The sequence below is a fragment of the Homalodisca vitripennis genome, unplaced genomic scaffold, assembly GCF_021130785.1.
Source record: "Homalodisca vitripennis isolate AUS2020 unplaced genomic scaffold, UT_GWSS_2.1 ScUCBcl_908;HRSCAF=3851, whole genome shotgun sequence".
NCBI classification, from domain to species: domain Eukaryota; kingdom Metazoa; phylum Arthropoda; class Insecta; order Hemiptera; family Cicadellidae; genus Homalodisca; species Homalodisca vitripennis.
In genome coordinates this window covers 60,444-74,963 of record NW_025777025.1, presented here as the reverse complement: position 1 = coordinate 74,963, position 14,520 = coordinate 60,444, and positions in this window count along the sequence as shown.

Below are 14,520 nucleotides of genomic sequence, written 5' to 3'. Positions count from 1 at the left end.
AAACAAGTGCCCGCAATGAAACTTTGTACACAGATGCTCTGTAAGCTGAACACACCAACGTCAAAAAGGTGGTGTCGGCCGTCAGAGGTCCTAACGTCTAAATTAAATGCACCGTTAGACGGGGCGTTCTCGTATAAAAGTCGCTCCTGAGACTAAACCAAACAAGTGCCCGCAATGAAACTTTGTACACAGATGCTCTGTAAGCTGAACTTTAATATACCAACGTCAAATAGGTGGTGTCGGCCGTCAGAGGTCCTATCGTCAAAATTAAATGCACGGTTAGACGGGCGTTCTCGTATAAAAGTCACTCCTGAGACTTAACCAAACAAGTGCCCGCAATGAAACTTTGTACACAGATGCTCTGTAAGCTGAACTTTAATATACCAACGTCAAAAAGGTGGTGTCGGCCGTCAGAGGTCCTAACGTCTAAATTAAATGCACCGTTAGACGGGGCGTTCTCGTATAAAAGTCGCTCCTGAGACTAAACCAAACAAGTGCCCGCAATGAAACTTTGTACACAGATGCTCTGTAAGCTGAACTTTAATATACCAACGTCAAATAGGTGGTGTCGGCCGTCAGAGGTCCTATCGTCAAAATTAAATGCACGGTTAGACGGGCGTTCTCGTATAAAAGTCACTCCTGAGACTTAACCAAACAAGTGCCCGCAATGAAACTTTGTACACAGATGCTCTGTAAGCTGAACTTTAATATACCAACGTCAAAAAGGTGGTGTCGGCCGTCAGAGGTCCTATCGTCGAAATTAAATGCACCGTTAGACGGGGCGTTCTCGTATAAAAGTCGCTCCTGAGACTAAACCAAACAAGTGCCCGCAATGAAACTTTGTACACAGATGCTCTGTAAGCTGAACGTTAATATACCAACGTCAAATAGGTGGTGTCGGCCGTCAGAGGTCCTATCGTCAAAATTAAATGCACGGTTAGACGGGCGTTCTCGTATAAAAGTCACTCCTGAGACTAAACCAAACAAGTGCCCGCAATGAAACTTTGTACACAGATGCTCTATAAGCTGAACTTTAATATACCAACGTCAAATAGGTGGTGTCGGCCGTCAGAGGTCCTATCGTCAAAATTAAATGCACGGTTTTTAGACGGGCGTTCTCGTATAAAAGTCACTCCTGAGACTTAACCAAACAAGTGCCCGCAATGAAACTTTGTACACAGATGCTCTGTAAGCTGAACTTTAATATACCAACGTCAAAAAGGTGGTGTCGGCCGTCAGAGGTCCTAACGTCTAAATTAAATGCACCGTTAGACGGGGCGTTCTCGTATAAAAGTCGCTCCTGAGACTAAACCAAACAAGTGCCCGCAATGAAACTTTGTACACAGATGCTCTGTAAGCTGAACTTTAATATACCAACGTCAAATAGGTGGTGTCGGCCGTCAGAGGTCCTATCGTCAAAATTAAATGCACGGTTAGACGGGCGTTCTCGTATAAAAGTCACTCCTGAGACTTAACCAAACAAGTGCCCGCAATGAAACTTTGTACACAGATGCTCTGTAAGCTGAACTTTAATATACCAACGTCAAAAAGGTGGTGTCGGCCGTCAGAGGTCCTATCGTCGAAATTAAATGCACCGTTAGACGGGGCGTTCTCGTATAAAAGTCGCTCCTGAGACTAAACCAAACAAGTGCCCGCAATGAAACTTTGTACACAGATGCTCTGTAAGCTGAACTTTAATATACCAACGTCAAAAAGGTGGTGTCGGCCGTCAGAGGTCCTATCGTCAAAATTAAATGCACGGGTAGACGGGCGTTCTCGTATAAAAGTCACTCCTGAGACTAAACCAAACAAGTGCCCGCAATGAAACTTTGTACACAGATGCTCTATAAGCTGAACTTTAATATACCAACGTCAAATAGGTGGTGTCGGCCGTCAGAGGTCCTATCGTCAAAATTAAATGCACGGTTAGACGGGCGTTCTCGTATAAAAGTCACTCCTGAGACTTAACCAAACAAGTGCCCGCAATGAAACTTTGTACACAGATGCTCTGTAAGCTGAACTTTAATATACCAACGTCAAAAAGGTGGTGTCGGCCGTCAGAGGTCCTAACGTCTAAATTAAATGCACCGTTAGACGGGGCGTTCTCGTATAAAAGTCGCTCCTGAGACTAAACCAAACAAGTGCCCGCAATGAAACTTTGTACACAGATGCTCTGTAAGCTGAACGTTAATATACCAACGTCAAATAGGTGGTGTCGGCCGTCAGAGGTCCTATCGTCAAAATTAAATGCACGGTTAGACGGGCGTTCTCGTATAAAAGTCACTCCTGAGACTTAACCAAACAAGTGCCCGCAATGAAACTTTGTACACAGATGCTCTGTAAGCTGAACTTTAATATACCAACGTCAAAAAGGTGGTGTCGGCCGTCAGAGGTCCTATCGTCGAAATTAAATGCACCGTTAGACGGGGCGTTCTCGTATAAAAGTCGCTCCTGAGACTAAACCAAACAAGTGCCCGCAATGAAACTTTGTACACAGATGCTCTGTAAGCTGAACTTTAATATACCAACGTCAAAAAGGTGGTGTCGGCCGTCAGAGGTCCTATCGTCGAAATTAAATGCACCGTTAGACGGGGCGTTCTCGTATAAAAGTCGCTCCTGAGACTAAACCAAACAAGTGCCCGCAATGAAACTTTGTACACAGATGCTCTGTAAGCTGAACTTTAATATACCAACGTCAAATAGGTGGTGTCGGCCGTCAGAGGTCCTATCGTCAAAATTAAATGCACGGTTAGACGGGCGTTCTCGTATAAAAGTCACTCCTGAGACTTAACCAAACAAGTGCCCGCAATGAAACTTTGTACACAGATGCTCTGTAAGCTGAACTTTAATATACCAACGTCAAAAAGGTGGTGTCGGCCGTCAGAGGTCCTATCGTCGAAATTAAATGCACCGTTAGACGGGGCGTTCTCGTATAAAAGTCGCTCCTGAGACTAAACCAAACAAGTGCCCGCAATGAAACTTTGTACACAGATGCTCTATAAGCTGAACTTTAATATACCAACGTCAAATAGGTGGTGTCGGCCGTCAGAGGTCCTATCGTCAAAATTAAATGCACGGTTAGACGGGCGTTCTCGTATAAAAGTCACTCCTGAGACTAAACCAAACAAGTGCCCGCAATGAAACTTTGTACACAGATGCTCTGTAAGCTGAACTTTAATATACCAACGTCAAAAAGGTGGTGTCGGCCGTCAGAGGTCCTAACGTCTAAATTAAATGCACCGTTAGACGGGGCGTTCTCGTATAAAAGTCGCTCCTGAGACTAAACCAAACAAGTGCCCGCAATGAAACTTTGTACACAGATGCTCTGTAAGCTGAACTTTAATATACCAACGTCAAATAGGTGGTGTCGGCCGTCAGAGGTCCTATCGTCAAAATTAAATGCACGGTTAGACGGGCGTTCTCGTATAAAAGTCGCTCCTGAGACTAAACCAAACAAGTGCCCGCAATGAAACTTTGTACACAGATGCTCTGTAAGCTGAACTTTAATATACCAACGAAATTGAAGTTGTTTGTGTAAGAAGTACAGTAAGTACAGTAAGAACGTACGCGTGTTACGTTTTGTATACAGAAACAGATTTGTAGTTTTCCATTCGATTTTTAAGGAGATTCTAAATATACATTCTTATGCCAATAACGTGTATTTTGATATTTCCGCACTAAAATATTAAGTTCAACGATACAGTATGTTATCAAACGTATCTGACGCATATTATAATATAAAGCCAATATTGAGGTCATACTTTGTATTTTAAGCAGCAAACAATTTCCGAGGTTTGTGCGTTAAAAACCACATGTTTTAGGTTTGCAATTTATGACTTATTAAACATAGTCAATATGAAATGAATGCTTCAATGGTATTACTATTTCTATGAGTTGATGTAATGGTACCGCCATTTAATTATATTATCAATTCTAAAAATATAGAACTTCTAGAAGGATTTTTTCTCTTAAGTCAATGCATCATTATCATGTTATTCATTCTATTTGTCTATTTTGAAAATTATAATGGTCATTTGTTAGTATTAAATTGATGTTTACCTCTGTTTAATGCATACGAGCTTTAATATTAAAAACTTATAATACGTTTTCTTTCTCCAATAAGCGAGTCCCTGGCGTCATATATGGTATATTGTTACGTAGAATGTTTGGCGTGATTAGCCTACTATTCCATGTAATCGATTTGTTAATTTCATGTATAACTTGTACAAAGATGTTTGTTAGCATTGCATGATTTTTACAGTTCAAATTAATCAACGTTCAAATAATGGAATGGAACAAATATTTTAACTACAACAGAATTAACAGTGAGGTAGTCTCAGGTAAAGGCTCGGGTGAGGTGGTTCCTTCCTCGAAATGGTGTCATTACCAGACAATAGGTTTATGGCAACCGGTCTCGAGTTTGCGTGTCCCTTCTGAATGTGTCTAAGGAAATTACGTGTAAGGGTTATAAAACTATTCTCAGAAATTCCGTGAGGGGTATTGGGTAAAGAGATAAGTCTACACAATAGCTTTTCTTCCATATTATAACATCTGCTCATACCTACCAGGTGTCAGCAATAACATAAATTTCTCAAGCCTCAACCACATCTGACTCTGAAAAATTAGAAAAAAATCAGGGAAACCCTAATGTCCTAAATTACACGACATTTAAATACAATACAACCATGCGATATAATAACTCTAAATAAGATTCACATACCCTGAATAAATTCAGTGATTACAAAAAACAATAGTTCAAAACTTTACAATAGTAAAATAATTGGTGACACATTTAAAAATAAATTGTTGCAGATAAAAACAGAAGTAAACAGAATAAAAATAATAAATGAAATATAAAATAAATTGTTTTTTGAAATATATGTGAGGTTAGAAAAAATATATTGTTAATTAGCCTACAAATTTTACTTATTATTTTCATGGATATAAAAGGACAACGTCATTTAAAAAAGTGCGCAAAAGAGAAGCAGTAATATTTATGTTATAACTTCTAAAATACTTCCGCATGCTAGAATTTCAAGCTATCACTTTTTATAATGCTTTTAATTTTTCATGTTTTAAAAATAATGAAACTTTGGAGTACCAAATTCCATACGACGTTTGAACATTTTGCAGTATATATACTAATCTAGTTTATATAACCTTGATACTTGAAAATCTAATACTTTTATACGAGAACATCTGTCTAACGGTGCATTTAATTTAGACGATAGACCTCTGACGGCCGACACCACCTATTTGACGTTGGTATATTAAAGTTCAGCTTACAGAGCATCTGTGTACAAAGTTTCATTGCGGGCACTTGTTTGGTTAAGTCTCAGGAGTGACTTTTATACGAGAACGCCCGTCTAACCGTGCATTTAATTTTGACGATAGGACCTCTGACGGCCGACACCACCTATTTGACGTTGGTACATTAAAGTTCAGCTTACAGAGCATCTGTGTACAAAGTTTCATTGCGGGCACTTGTTTGGTTTAGTCTCAGGAGCGACTTTTATACGAGAACGCCCCGTCTAACGGTGCATTTAATTTTGACGATAGGACCTCTGACGGCCGACACCACCTTTTTGACGTTGGTATATTAAAGTTCAGCTTACAGAGCATCTGTGTACAAAGTTTCATTGCGGGCACTTGTTTGGTTAAGTCTCAGGAGTGACTTTTATACGAGAACGCCCGTCTAACCGACAAGATTGGCAGACCTGACCTCGGCGCAGCGTCTCGCCAACGTTAACTAGTTGTAAGTTTTATTTCTTTTTCCGCTTTATTTATAATTTGGCAATAAAGTTTTAGTTTTAGTTACAAATGCTAAATTACTATTTCTTTTTTCCAGTTTATTATTTTTCACAAAGCATAGATAGTACATAAATATTTATATATCTTTATTTTTTAATTTTAAATGCCTTAAATTCAGGTTCTTTAATTGTAAATATAAATTTTTCACTAATAATGCTTGCGCTACAATTTAAATCTAAAGTTTCTAATTTTATCTTACTTTAAACAAATTCCACACTCAAGTATTTTATTCAAGCTACAGTATAGTAATACACCTATTTTGTCAATTCATAACACTTTATAATATAAATGTATATTATTTATGTTTATTTACTTAAATATGCAGTTTTATATTGCAATTACCAATTTAGCAATGATTTAATTTATTTTGTTGTAAGCTCAAATATATATTTTTAGTTTCATATAAAACACAGCATAGTGTTGTATAACAATTATTATTATTATTACTTTTTTTAGCAAATAATTTTACATTTCATGTTTCTTTTGAAAACAAGTGTTTCCATAATTTCTTTTTACTACATACAGTATTGTAAAAAGTTCCATATACAATAAATATATCAATCAGTAGTTTTAGGTGCACATGTACGTATGTGTGTTTATGTATATGTGTATTTATGTATATGTGAGTAGGTATGTGTATATTCTTCTTCAAATATTTTACAGTTCTGATTATTATTATTTAGTTTTTTTTTTTAGTATAAGTAGAAATAAATTTTTATGTTTACATATTGCATATTTGTTTCAAAATTTAATATGTTATTCAAGTAAGTATCTTGCCGATACCTTGTCAGTGTCATGATTAGCCGTAAGTTTAAGTGTGCATCTTGTGTAAATTTACAATGTTTTACGGATGTATGTGAGAATGTATGTTGTATGCTAGGGTTACCCACAATTTCGTGTCTGTCGGTGTCGCCTGCCGCTCGCTGCCCGCGCTGTCGGGCTGGGGTCCCCGGCTGATGGTCCCGCCCCGGGCGATAGCGCTCTCCCTCTCTCACAAATTATCTGCCGAACACTTTCTCCCTACGATAATTTTCTAAAGGCAGCTCACGTTAATGCTCAATCGCTTTTTTGTCATATTGACGAATTCAGAACTATATTTCGCTCTTCACAGTTAGATTTAATTCTAGTTTCTGAGACTTGGCTCAAACCTTCTTTGAGTGACAGGGCTGTTGAGTTGACGGGATACTCCTTGTTCAGGAATGACCGTCTACATAAGGGTGGCGGAGGTGTCGCCGTTTATGTCAAGTCTCACCTTCCTGCTTCTATCCTTCTATCATCCGACACATCCAGAGCTGGACGCCCAGAATATATGTTTCTAGATGTCAGTGTTAACAGATCACACATCTTAGTTGCCGTCTGTTACAGAGCTCCTAACCTTGGCTATCTTGCTGAATTCGAACATGAACTTCTTAACCTCTTGGCTTGCTGCAGTCATGTTATTGTGATGGGAGACTTTAACACTGATTTACTTGGACCAGTTACCTACGATCAAACCTTTCTATCAGACATGTTTTTTTCTTGTAACATGACTATACTACCACTTCATGCCACTCACCATACTGCCGCTGCCGACACCTGGCTGGACATAATTGCTGTCGATGACCCGACCCTCATTGCGCACCATGGACAACTGCCTGCCCCTGGACTTTCAAAACATGATTTGATATTTTGCATCTACAAACTTCTTCTCCCCAAACCTAATCCAAAGTTTATTAAATACAGAAACTACAAAAACATTGATCTTGACCTTCTGATTTTCGATACCTCCAATATTTCTTGGCATGAAATACTATTTTCTGATGACGTGAATGATATGATTTTTCAATTTAATTCCCTAATTCTTCAATTGTTTGATAAACATGCTCCAATAGTCTTCAAACGTGTAACAAAAAAGCCTGCTCCCTGGATTACTGACTTTATTCGCCATCTTCAAAGACAGAGAGACTCCGCTTTCCGCAAGGCTAAGCGAACTAAGAATCAGCACGATTGGAGCTTATATAAAAGACTGAGAAATCAGACACAGCAGCAAATTAGAAATTCTAAAATTAGATTTTACTACAATTCCCTTTCTCAGAAACAATCAACTAAAACCCTGTGGACGAAACTGAAAGAGCTGGGAGTGGGCAAACCTGATGGTGACCAACAAACCCATTTAAATCCAAATATAATCAATAACTTTTTTGCTAACGTCCCCATTGATCTGTCCCGTGCTCGTGATTATGTCATAGAGCTAGAGGCTTCTCCGCTTGACAGACCTGTTCATCAGTTTTCTTTCACTCCGGTGACTGAGGCTGAGGTGTTCAGGGCGGTCATGAGGACGTCTAGCAATGCAGTCGGGGCCGACAACATTCCAATCAAGTTCATTAAGAGCACTCTGCCAGTCACCCTCCCAGTTATTACTGCAATATTTAATAAGTCTTTAATGTCCTCAACTTTTCCAGATATATGGAAGCGTGCTCAAATCCGTCCCTTAAATAAGTGTTCTTCCCCTAAAGCTCCATCTGATTTAAGACCTATTAGTATACTGCCGGCACTATCCAAGTGTTTAGAAAGAATAGTCCACCAACAATTCTCCCGTTTTATTGACAGTGGAAATATTTTGTCGGTATTTCAATCTGGGTTTCGCCCTCACCACAGTACTGCCACAGCCCTTTTAAAAATCACTGAAGATATAAGACTTGCTATGGACAAGCGACAAGCTACAATTTTGACTCTATTCGATTTTTCCAAGGCCTTCGACTGCGTGTTTCACCCTCTTTTACTGATCAAATTGAAGAGGTATGGTTTCTCTGATGGTTGTGTCAGGTGGGTGGGGTCATATCTCTCCGAGCGACAGCAGCGTGTCAAGACTGACAATGGGTGCTCCGAGTGGAAACCTGTCATCCGAGGGGTGCCTCAGGGTTCTGTACTTGGACCACTTCTTTTTACACTCTACATTAATGACATAACTACTAGTATCCGACACTCAAAGTTCCATCTTTACGCTGACGATTTACAAATTTACCGCCACTTTTCACCTAATGAGATGGACACTTGTGTACAAGTAATGAACTTTGATATTGATTCAATAGCTTACTGGACTTGCAGACATGGACTGAAACTTAATGAAACCAAGACTAACTGTATTTTAATAGGCTATCAAAGGCTTATTACTAAAATCGACATTAATACTGCTCCAAGACTGATACTGAACAACAAAGAAATAGTTTACAATGAAAAAGTAAAAAACCTGGGAATAACTATCAACAAAAGCCTGGGATGGGCTGATCAGGTGTCACTAATGTGTAATAGGGTTTTTGCCTGTATACATGGCCTCAAGCGATTTGCACAGTACTTGCCGTTGGATGTTAGAGTGATGTTGGTGAAAACTCTAGTTTTACCTCACTTCAATTACTGTGACGTGGTGATCAATGACATGACTGTTGACCTTTCTAATAAAATTCAGCGTGCACAGAATTATTGTATTCGGTTCATTTTCAACTTACGACGTGATGATCACGTATCTCCTTATTTTGAGCAATTATCCCTATTAAAATCCAAAGAACTTAGAGATCTTCATGTACTTAGTCTGTTGCACGCACTAATCCACAATGGTTGTCCAAGTTATCTGGCCCAAAGTTTCGTTTTTATGTCTGATATTAGTGCACGTAGAACTCGTAGGGGTGCATCTTTATTATCAATTCCAATTCATAGGACAGCCTTATATAATAAATCTTTCACTGTTTCCGCATGTCGATTGTGGAACGCTCTCCCAGACAACATCAGAAGTATTGACAAGAGCGATCGCTTTGGGGCGGAGGTTAGGGCCTTTCTGCTGCGGGCTCGGCGGGAGTGACGGTTGGTGGTTCTTGTGGTCACACTTGGGGTAACTGTATGTAAGTTGCGTGGATGGGGAATGAATGCTGTTAGGATAGGATAGTTTTATTAGTTGCATGTTGCATTAAGAGATTTTTGTTAGAGTTTAATCGACATGGTTTATTTTAATTATAATTGGTATATATATACATTATTATGTTAAATCCAATATGTAAGTAACTATTAAAGTGATTTAGTTTACGTGTCACTTACAATGTATGATGATGTGTGTATAGGTATGATTATATTTTACTTTGTTTGTTTTGTTTGGAGGTTAAGTGGTAGAGAGGACTTTTAAGTCCTAACTTCGCCTCTGTAAATAAAGTCATTTTTCATTTCATTTCATTTCATTTCATTTCATTTCATTTCATTTCATTTCATTTAATTTTGACGATAGGACCTCTGACGGCCGACACCACCTATTTGACGTTGGTATATTAAAGTTCAGCTTACAGAGCATCTGTGTACAAAGTTTCATTGCGGGCACTTGTTTGGTTTAGTCTCAGGAGTGACTTTAATACGAGAACGCCCGTCTAACCGTGCATTTAATTTTGACGATAGGACCTCTGACGGCCGACACCACCTATTTGACGTTGGTATATTAAAGTTCAGCTTACAGAGCATCTGTGTACAAAGTTTCATTGCGGGCACTTGTTTGGTTTAGTCTCAGGAGTGACTTTTATACGAGAACGCCCGTCTAACCGTGCATTTAATTTTGACGATAGGACCTCTGACGGCCGACACCACCTATTTGACGTTGGTATATTAAAGTTCAGCTTACAGAGCATCTGTGTACAAAGTTTCATTGCGGGCACTTGTTTGGTTTAGTCTCAGGAGCGACTTTTATACGAGAACGCCCCGTCTAACGGTGCATTTAATTTTGACGATAGGACCTCTGACGGCCGACACCACCTTTTTGACGTTGGTATATTAAAGTTCAGCTTACAGAGCATCTGTGTACAAAGTTTCATTGCGGGCACTTGTTTGGTTTAGTCTCAGGAGTGACTTTTATACGAGAACGCCCGTCTAACCGTGCATTTAATTTTGACGATAGGACCTCTGACGGCCGACACCACCTATTTGACGTTGGTATATTAAAGTTCAGCTTACAGAGCATCTGTGTACAAAGTTTCATTGCGGGCACTTGTTTGGTTAAGTCTCAGGAGTGACTTTTATACGAGAACGCCCCGTCTAACGGTGCATTTAATTTTGACGATAGGACCTCTGACGGCCGACACCATCTATTTGACGTTGGTACATTAAAGTTCAGCTTACAGAGCATCTGTGTACAAAGTTTCATTGCGGGCACTTGTTTGGTTAAGTCTCAGGAGTGACTTTTATACGAGAACGCCCGTCTAACCGTGCATTTAATTTTGACGATAGGACCTCTGACGGCCGACACCACCTATTTGACGTTGGTATATTAAAGTTCAGCTTACAGAGCATCTGTGTACAAAGTTTCATTGCGGGCACTTGTTTGGTTAAGTCTCAGGAGTGACTTTTATACGAGAACGCCCGTCTAACCGTGCATTTAATTTTGACGATAGGACCTCTGACGGCCGACACCACCTATTTGACGTTGGTATATTAAAGTTCAGCTTACAGAGCATCTGTGTACAAAGTTTCATTGCGGGCACTTGTTTGGTTAAGTTTCAGGAGTGACTTTTATACGAGAACGCCCGTCTAACCGTGCATTTAATTTTGACGATAGGACCTCTGACGGCCGACACCACCTATTTGACGTTGGTATATTAAAGTTCAGCTTACAGAGCATCTGTGTACAAAGTTTCATTGCGGGCACTTGTTTGGTTTAGTCTCAGGAGCGACTTTTATACGAGAACGCCCCGTCTAACGGTGCATTTAATTTCGACGATAGGACCTCTGACGGCCGACACCACCTTTTTGACGTTGGTATATTAAAGTTTAGCTTACAGAGCATCTGTGTACAAAGTTTCATTGCGGGCACTTGTTTGGTTTAGTCTCAGGAGTGACTTTTATACGAGAACGCCCGTCTAACCGTGCATTTAATTTTGACGATAGGACCTCTGACGGCCGACACCACCTATTTGACGTTGGTACATTAAAGTTCAGCTTACAGAGCATCTGTGTACAAAGTTTCATTGCGGGCACTTGTTTGGTTTAGTCTCAGGAGCGACTTTTATACGAGAACGCCCCGTCTAACGGTGCATTTAATTTTGACGATAGGACCTCTGACGGCCGACACCACCTTTTTGACGTTGGTATATTAAAGTTCAGCTTACAGAGCATCTGTGTACAAAGTTTCATTGCGGGCACTTGTTTGGTTAAGTCTCAGGAGTGACTTTTATACGAGAACGCCCCGTCTAACGGTGCATTTAATTTTGACGATAGGACCTCTGACGGCCGACACCACCTATTTGACGTTGGTACATTAAAGTTCAGCTTACAGAGCATCTGTGTACAAAGTTTCATTGCGGGCACTTGTTTGGTTTAGTCTCAGGAGCGACTTTTATACGAGAACGCCCCGTCTAACGGTGCATTTAATTTCGACGATAGGACCTCTGACGGCCGACACCACCTTTTTGACGTTGGTATATTAAAGTTCAGCTTACAGAGCATCTGTGTACAAAGTTCCATTGCGGGCACTTGTTTGGTTAAGTCTCAGGAGTGACTTTTATACGAGAACGCCCGTCTAACCGTGCATTTAATTTTGACGATAGGACCTCTGACGGCCGACACCACCTATTTGACGTTGGTACATTAAAGTTCAGCTTACAGAGCATCTGTGTACAAAGTTTCATTGCGGGCACTTGTTTGGTTTAGTCTCAGGAGCGACTTTTATACGAGAACGCCCCGTCTAACGGTGCATTTAATTTTGACGATAGGACCTCTGACGGCCGACACCACCTTTTTGACGTTGGTATATTAAAGTTCAGCTTACAGAGCATCTGTGTACAAAGTTTCATTGCGGGCACTTGTTTGGTTAAGTCTCAGGAGTGACTTTTATACGAGAACGCCCGTCTAACCGTGCATTTAATTTTGACGATAGGACCTCTGACGGCCGACACCACCTATTTGACGTTGGTATATTAAAGTTCAGCTTACAGAGCATCTGTGTACAAAGTTTCATTGCGGGCACTTGTTTGGTTTAGTCTCAGGAGCGACTTTTATACGAGAACGCCCCGTCTAACGGTGCATTTAATTTCGACGATAGGACCTCTGACGGCCGACACCACCTTTTTGACGTTGGTATATTAAAGTTCAGCTTACAGAGCATCTGTGTACAAAGTTTCATTGCGGGCACTTGTTTGGTTTAGTCTCAGGAGCGACTTTTATACGAGAACGCCCCGTCTAACGGTGCATTTAATTTAGACGATAGGACCTCTGACGGCCGACACCACCTTTTTGACGTTGGTATATTAAAGTTCAGCTTACAGAGCATCTGTGTACAAAGTTCCATTGCGGGCACTTGTTTGGTTAAGTCTCAGGAGTGGCATTTATTAGAGGACGTCCATTTTACGATACATTCCTACGGTTTACTTAGGTATTATATTTGGGATTTTTATTCATGACACATTTAATGGGAAACCTTTGTGGAAAGTAATAAATAGAAAAAACTGTGTTGATTTTGTGAAAGATCGTTTTTATAATTAGTATTATACTATTTATCTCAGTTTTTGAATTTTTGTTAACGCCTTCAGATTGATGACTGCAACATTGATGCACTGGACGATAAAGTGACGCTAACTTCACGGTGGTAAATATTGTGATATTACGATGGTGATGTCAATGTCAGCTGGCCAGCTCCCCTCCACGAACTTTATAGACAAATCAGGATTGCAAGAAAGGGAGATCTTTGGATCTGAAAGTTTTTTTATGTTACTAAAGAGAAAATACTAAAGACAGCATTGTATAATATTTTATTCTACTACATAAAATGATATTATACTTTCAAAAGTTGAGAGATTAACAGTGATTTTATATTTTCTAGTTTATTTCCATATTATTATAAATAAAACCTCTTTTCTACATTGGAATTTATATCTACATAATCACAGATTGTACATCGCTATTATATTATATTGTATTTGTATATGGTTTTTTATTCTGTGGGTACGAGTTCGTCCTTTTCGCGTGTTATAATTTGCATTCTTTTTGCAGTGCTAAAACATCGTTTTTTGGAACTAATCGTCAACCAATGTTGTATTATTTGATGAGATTACTAATTCATTTAACACCTTTTAGTAAGACTTTTTTACTGCTCAAGTGAAAAAATGTCTTCTTGCCATAATTATTTGTCGGACCAAACAAGATGCGTCCGCTGCTCCACTTCATTTCATGGAAATTGCGAACGCTCGGCCTCTTAGTTAATATTTTATAGTGTTTCTTTTGCAATTCAAGACTGTAAATGTCATACTTAATAGAGAACATTTTTATCTTTTTAATATTTACCTTGTAAAAATACTATGTTGTACGTCATCGGTTGGGAACCCTGCGTCTATGTTTCAATAAAAAAAATCAACTCCAACCAACGAACTATACTACTGGAACGCGCACTGCCCATAAGCCACATGTTGTGTTTTCCGGTCGCACACAGCTGTGCGTTACTGGTGTATCCATGGATTTGCAGGCGCTTAAAGTGGGCAAGAACTCACCGAGTTCTGTACTCCATGCCAATGATGCTGATCTTAGAACACATTAACTTTTTATTGATTTTAAATCTAAGGGTAAATTAAGTAGATCAAGTGATGATGTACGGTATTGAAAATTGTAAAATATTATTATTTGCTCTAGTTATCTCAAACAAATGCGACCACTTCTAAGTTGAAGAATTCACTGGAAGCCACGAGTTATTGTTAATTAAAACTGTGACTA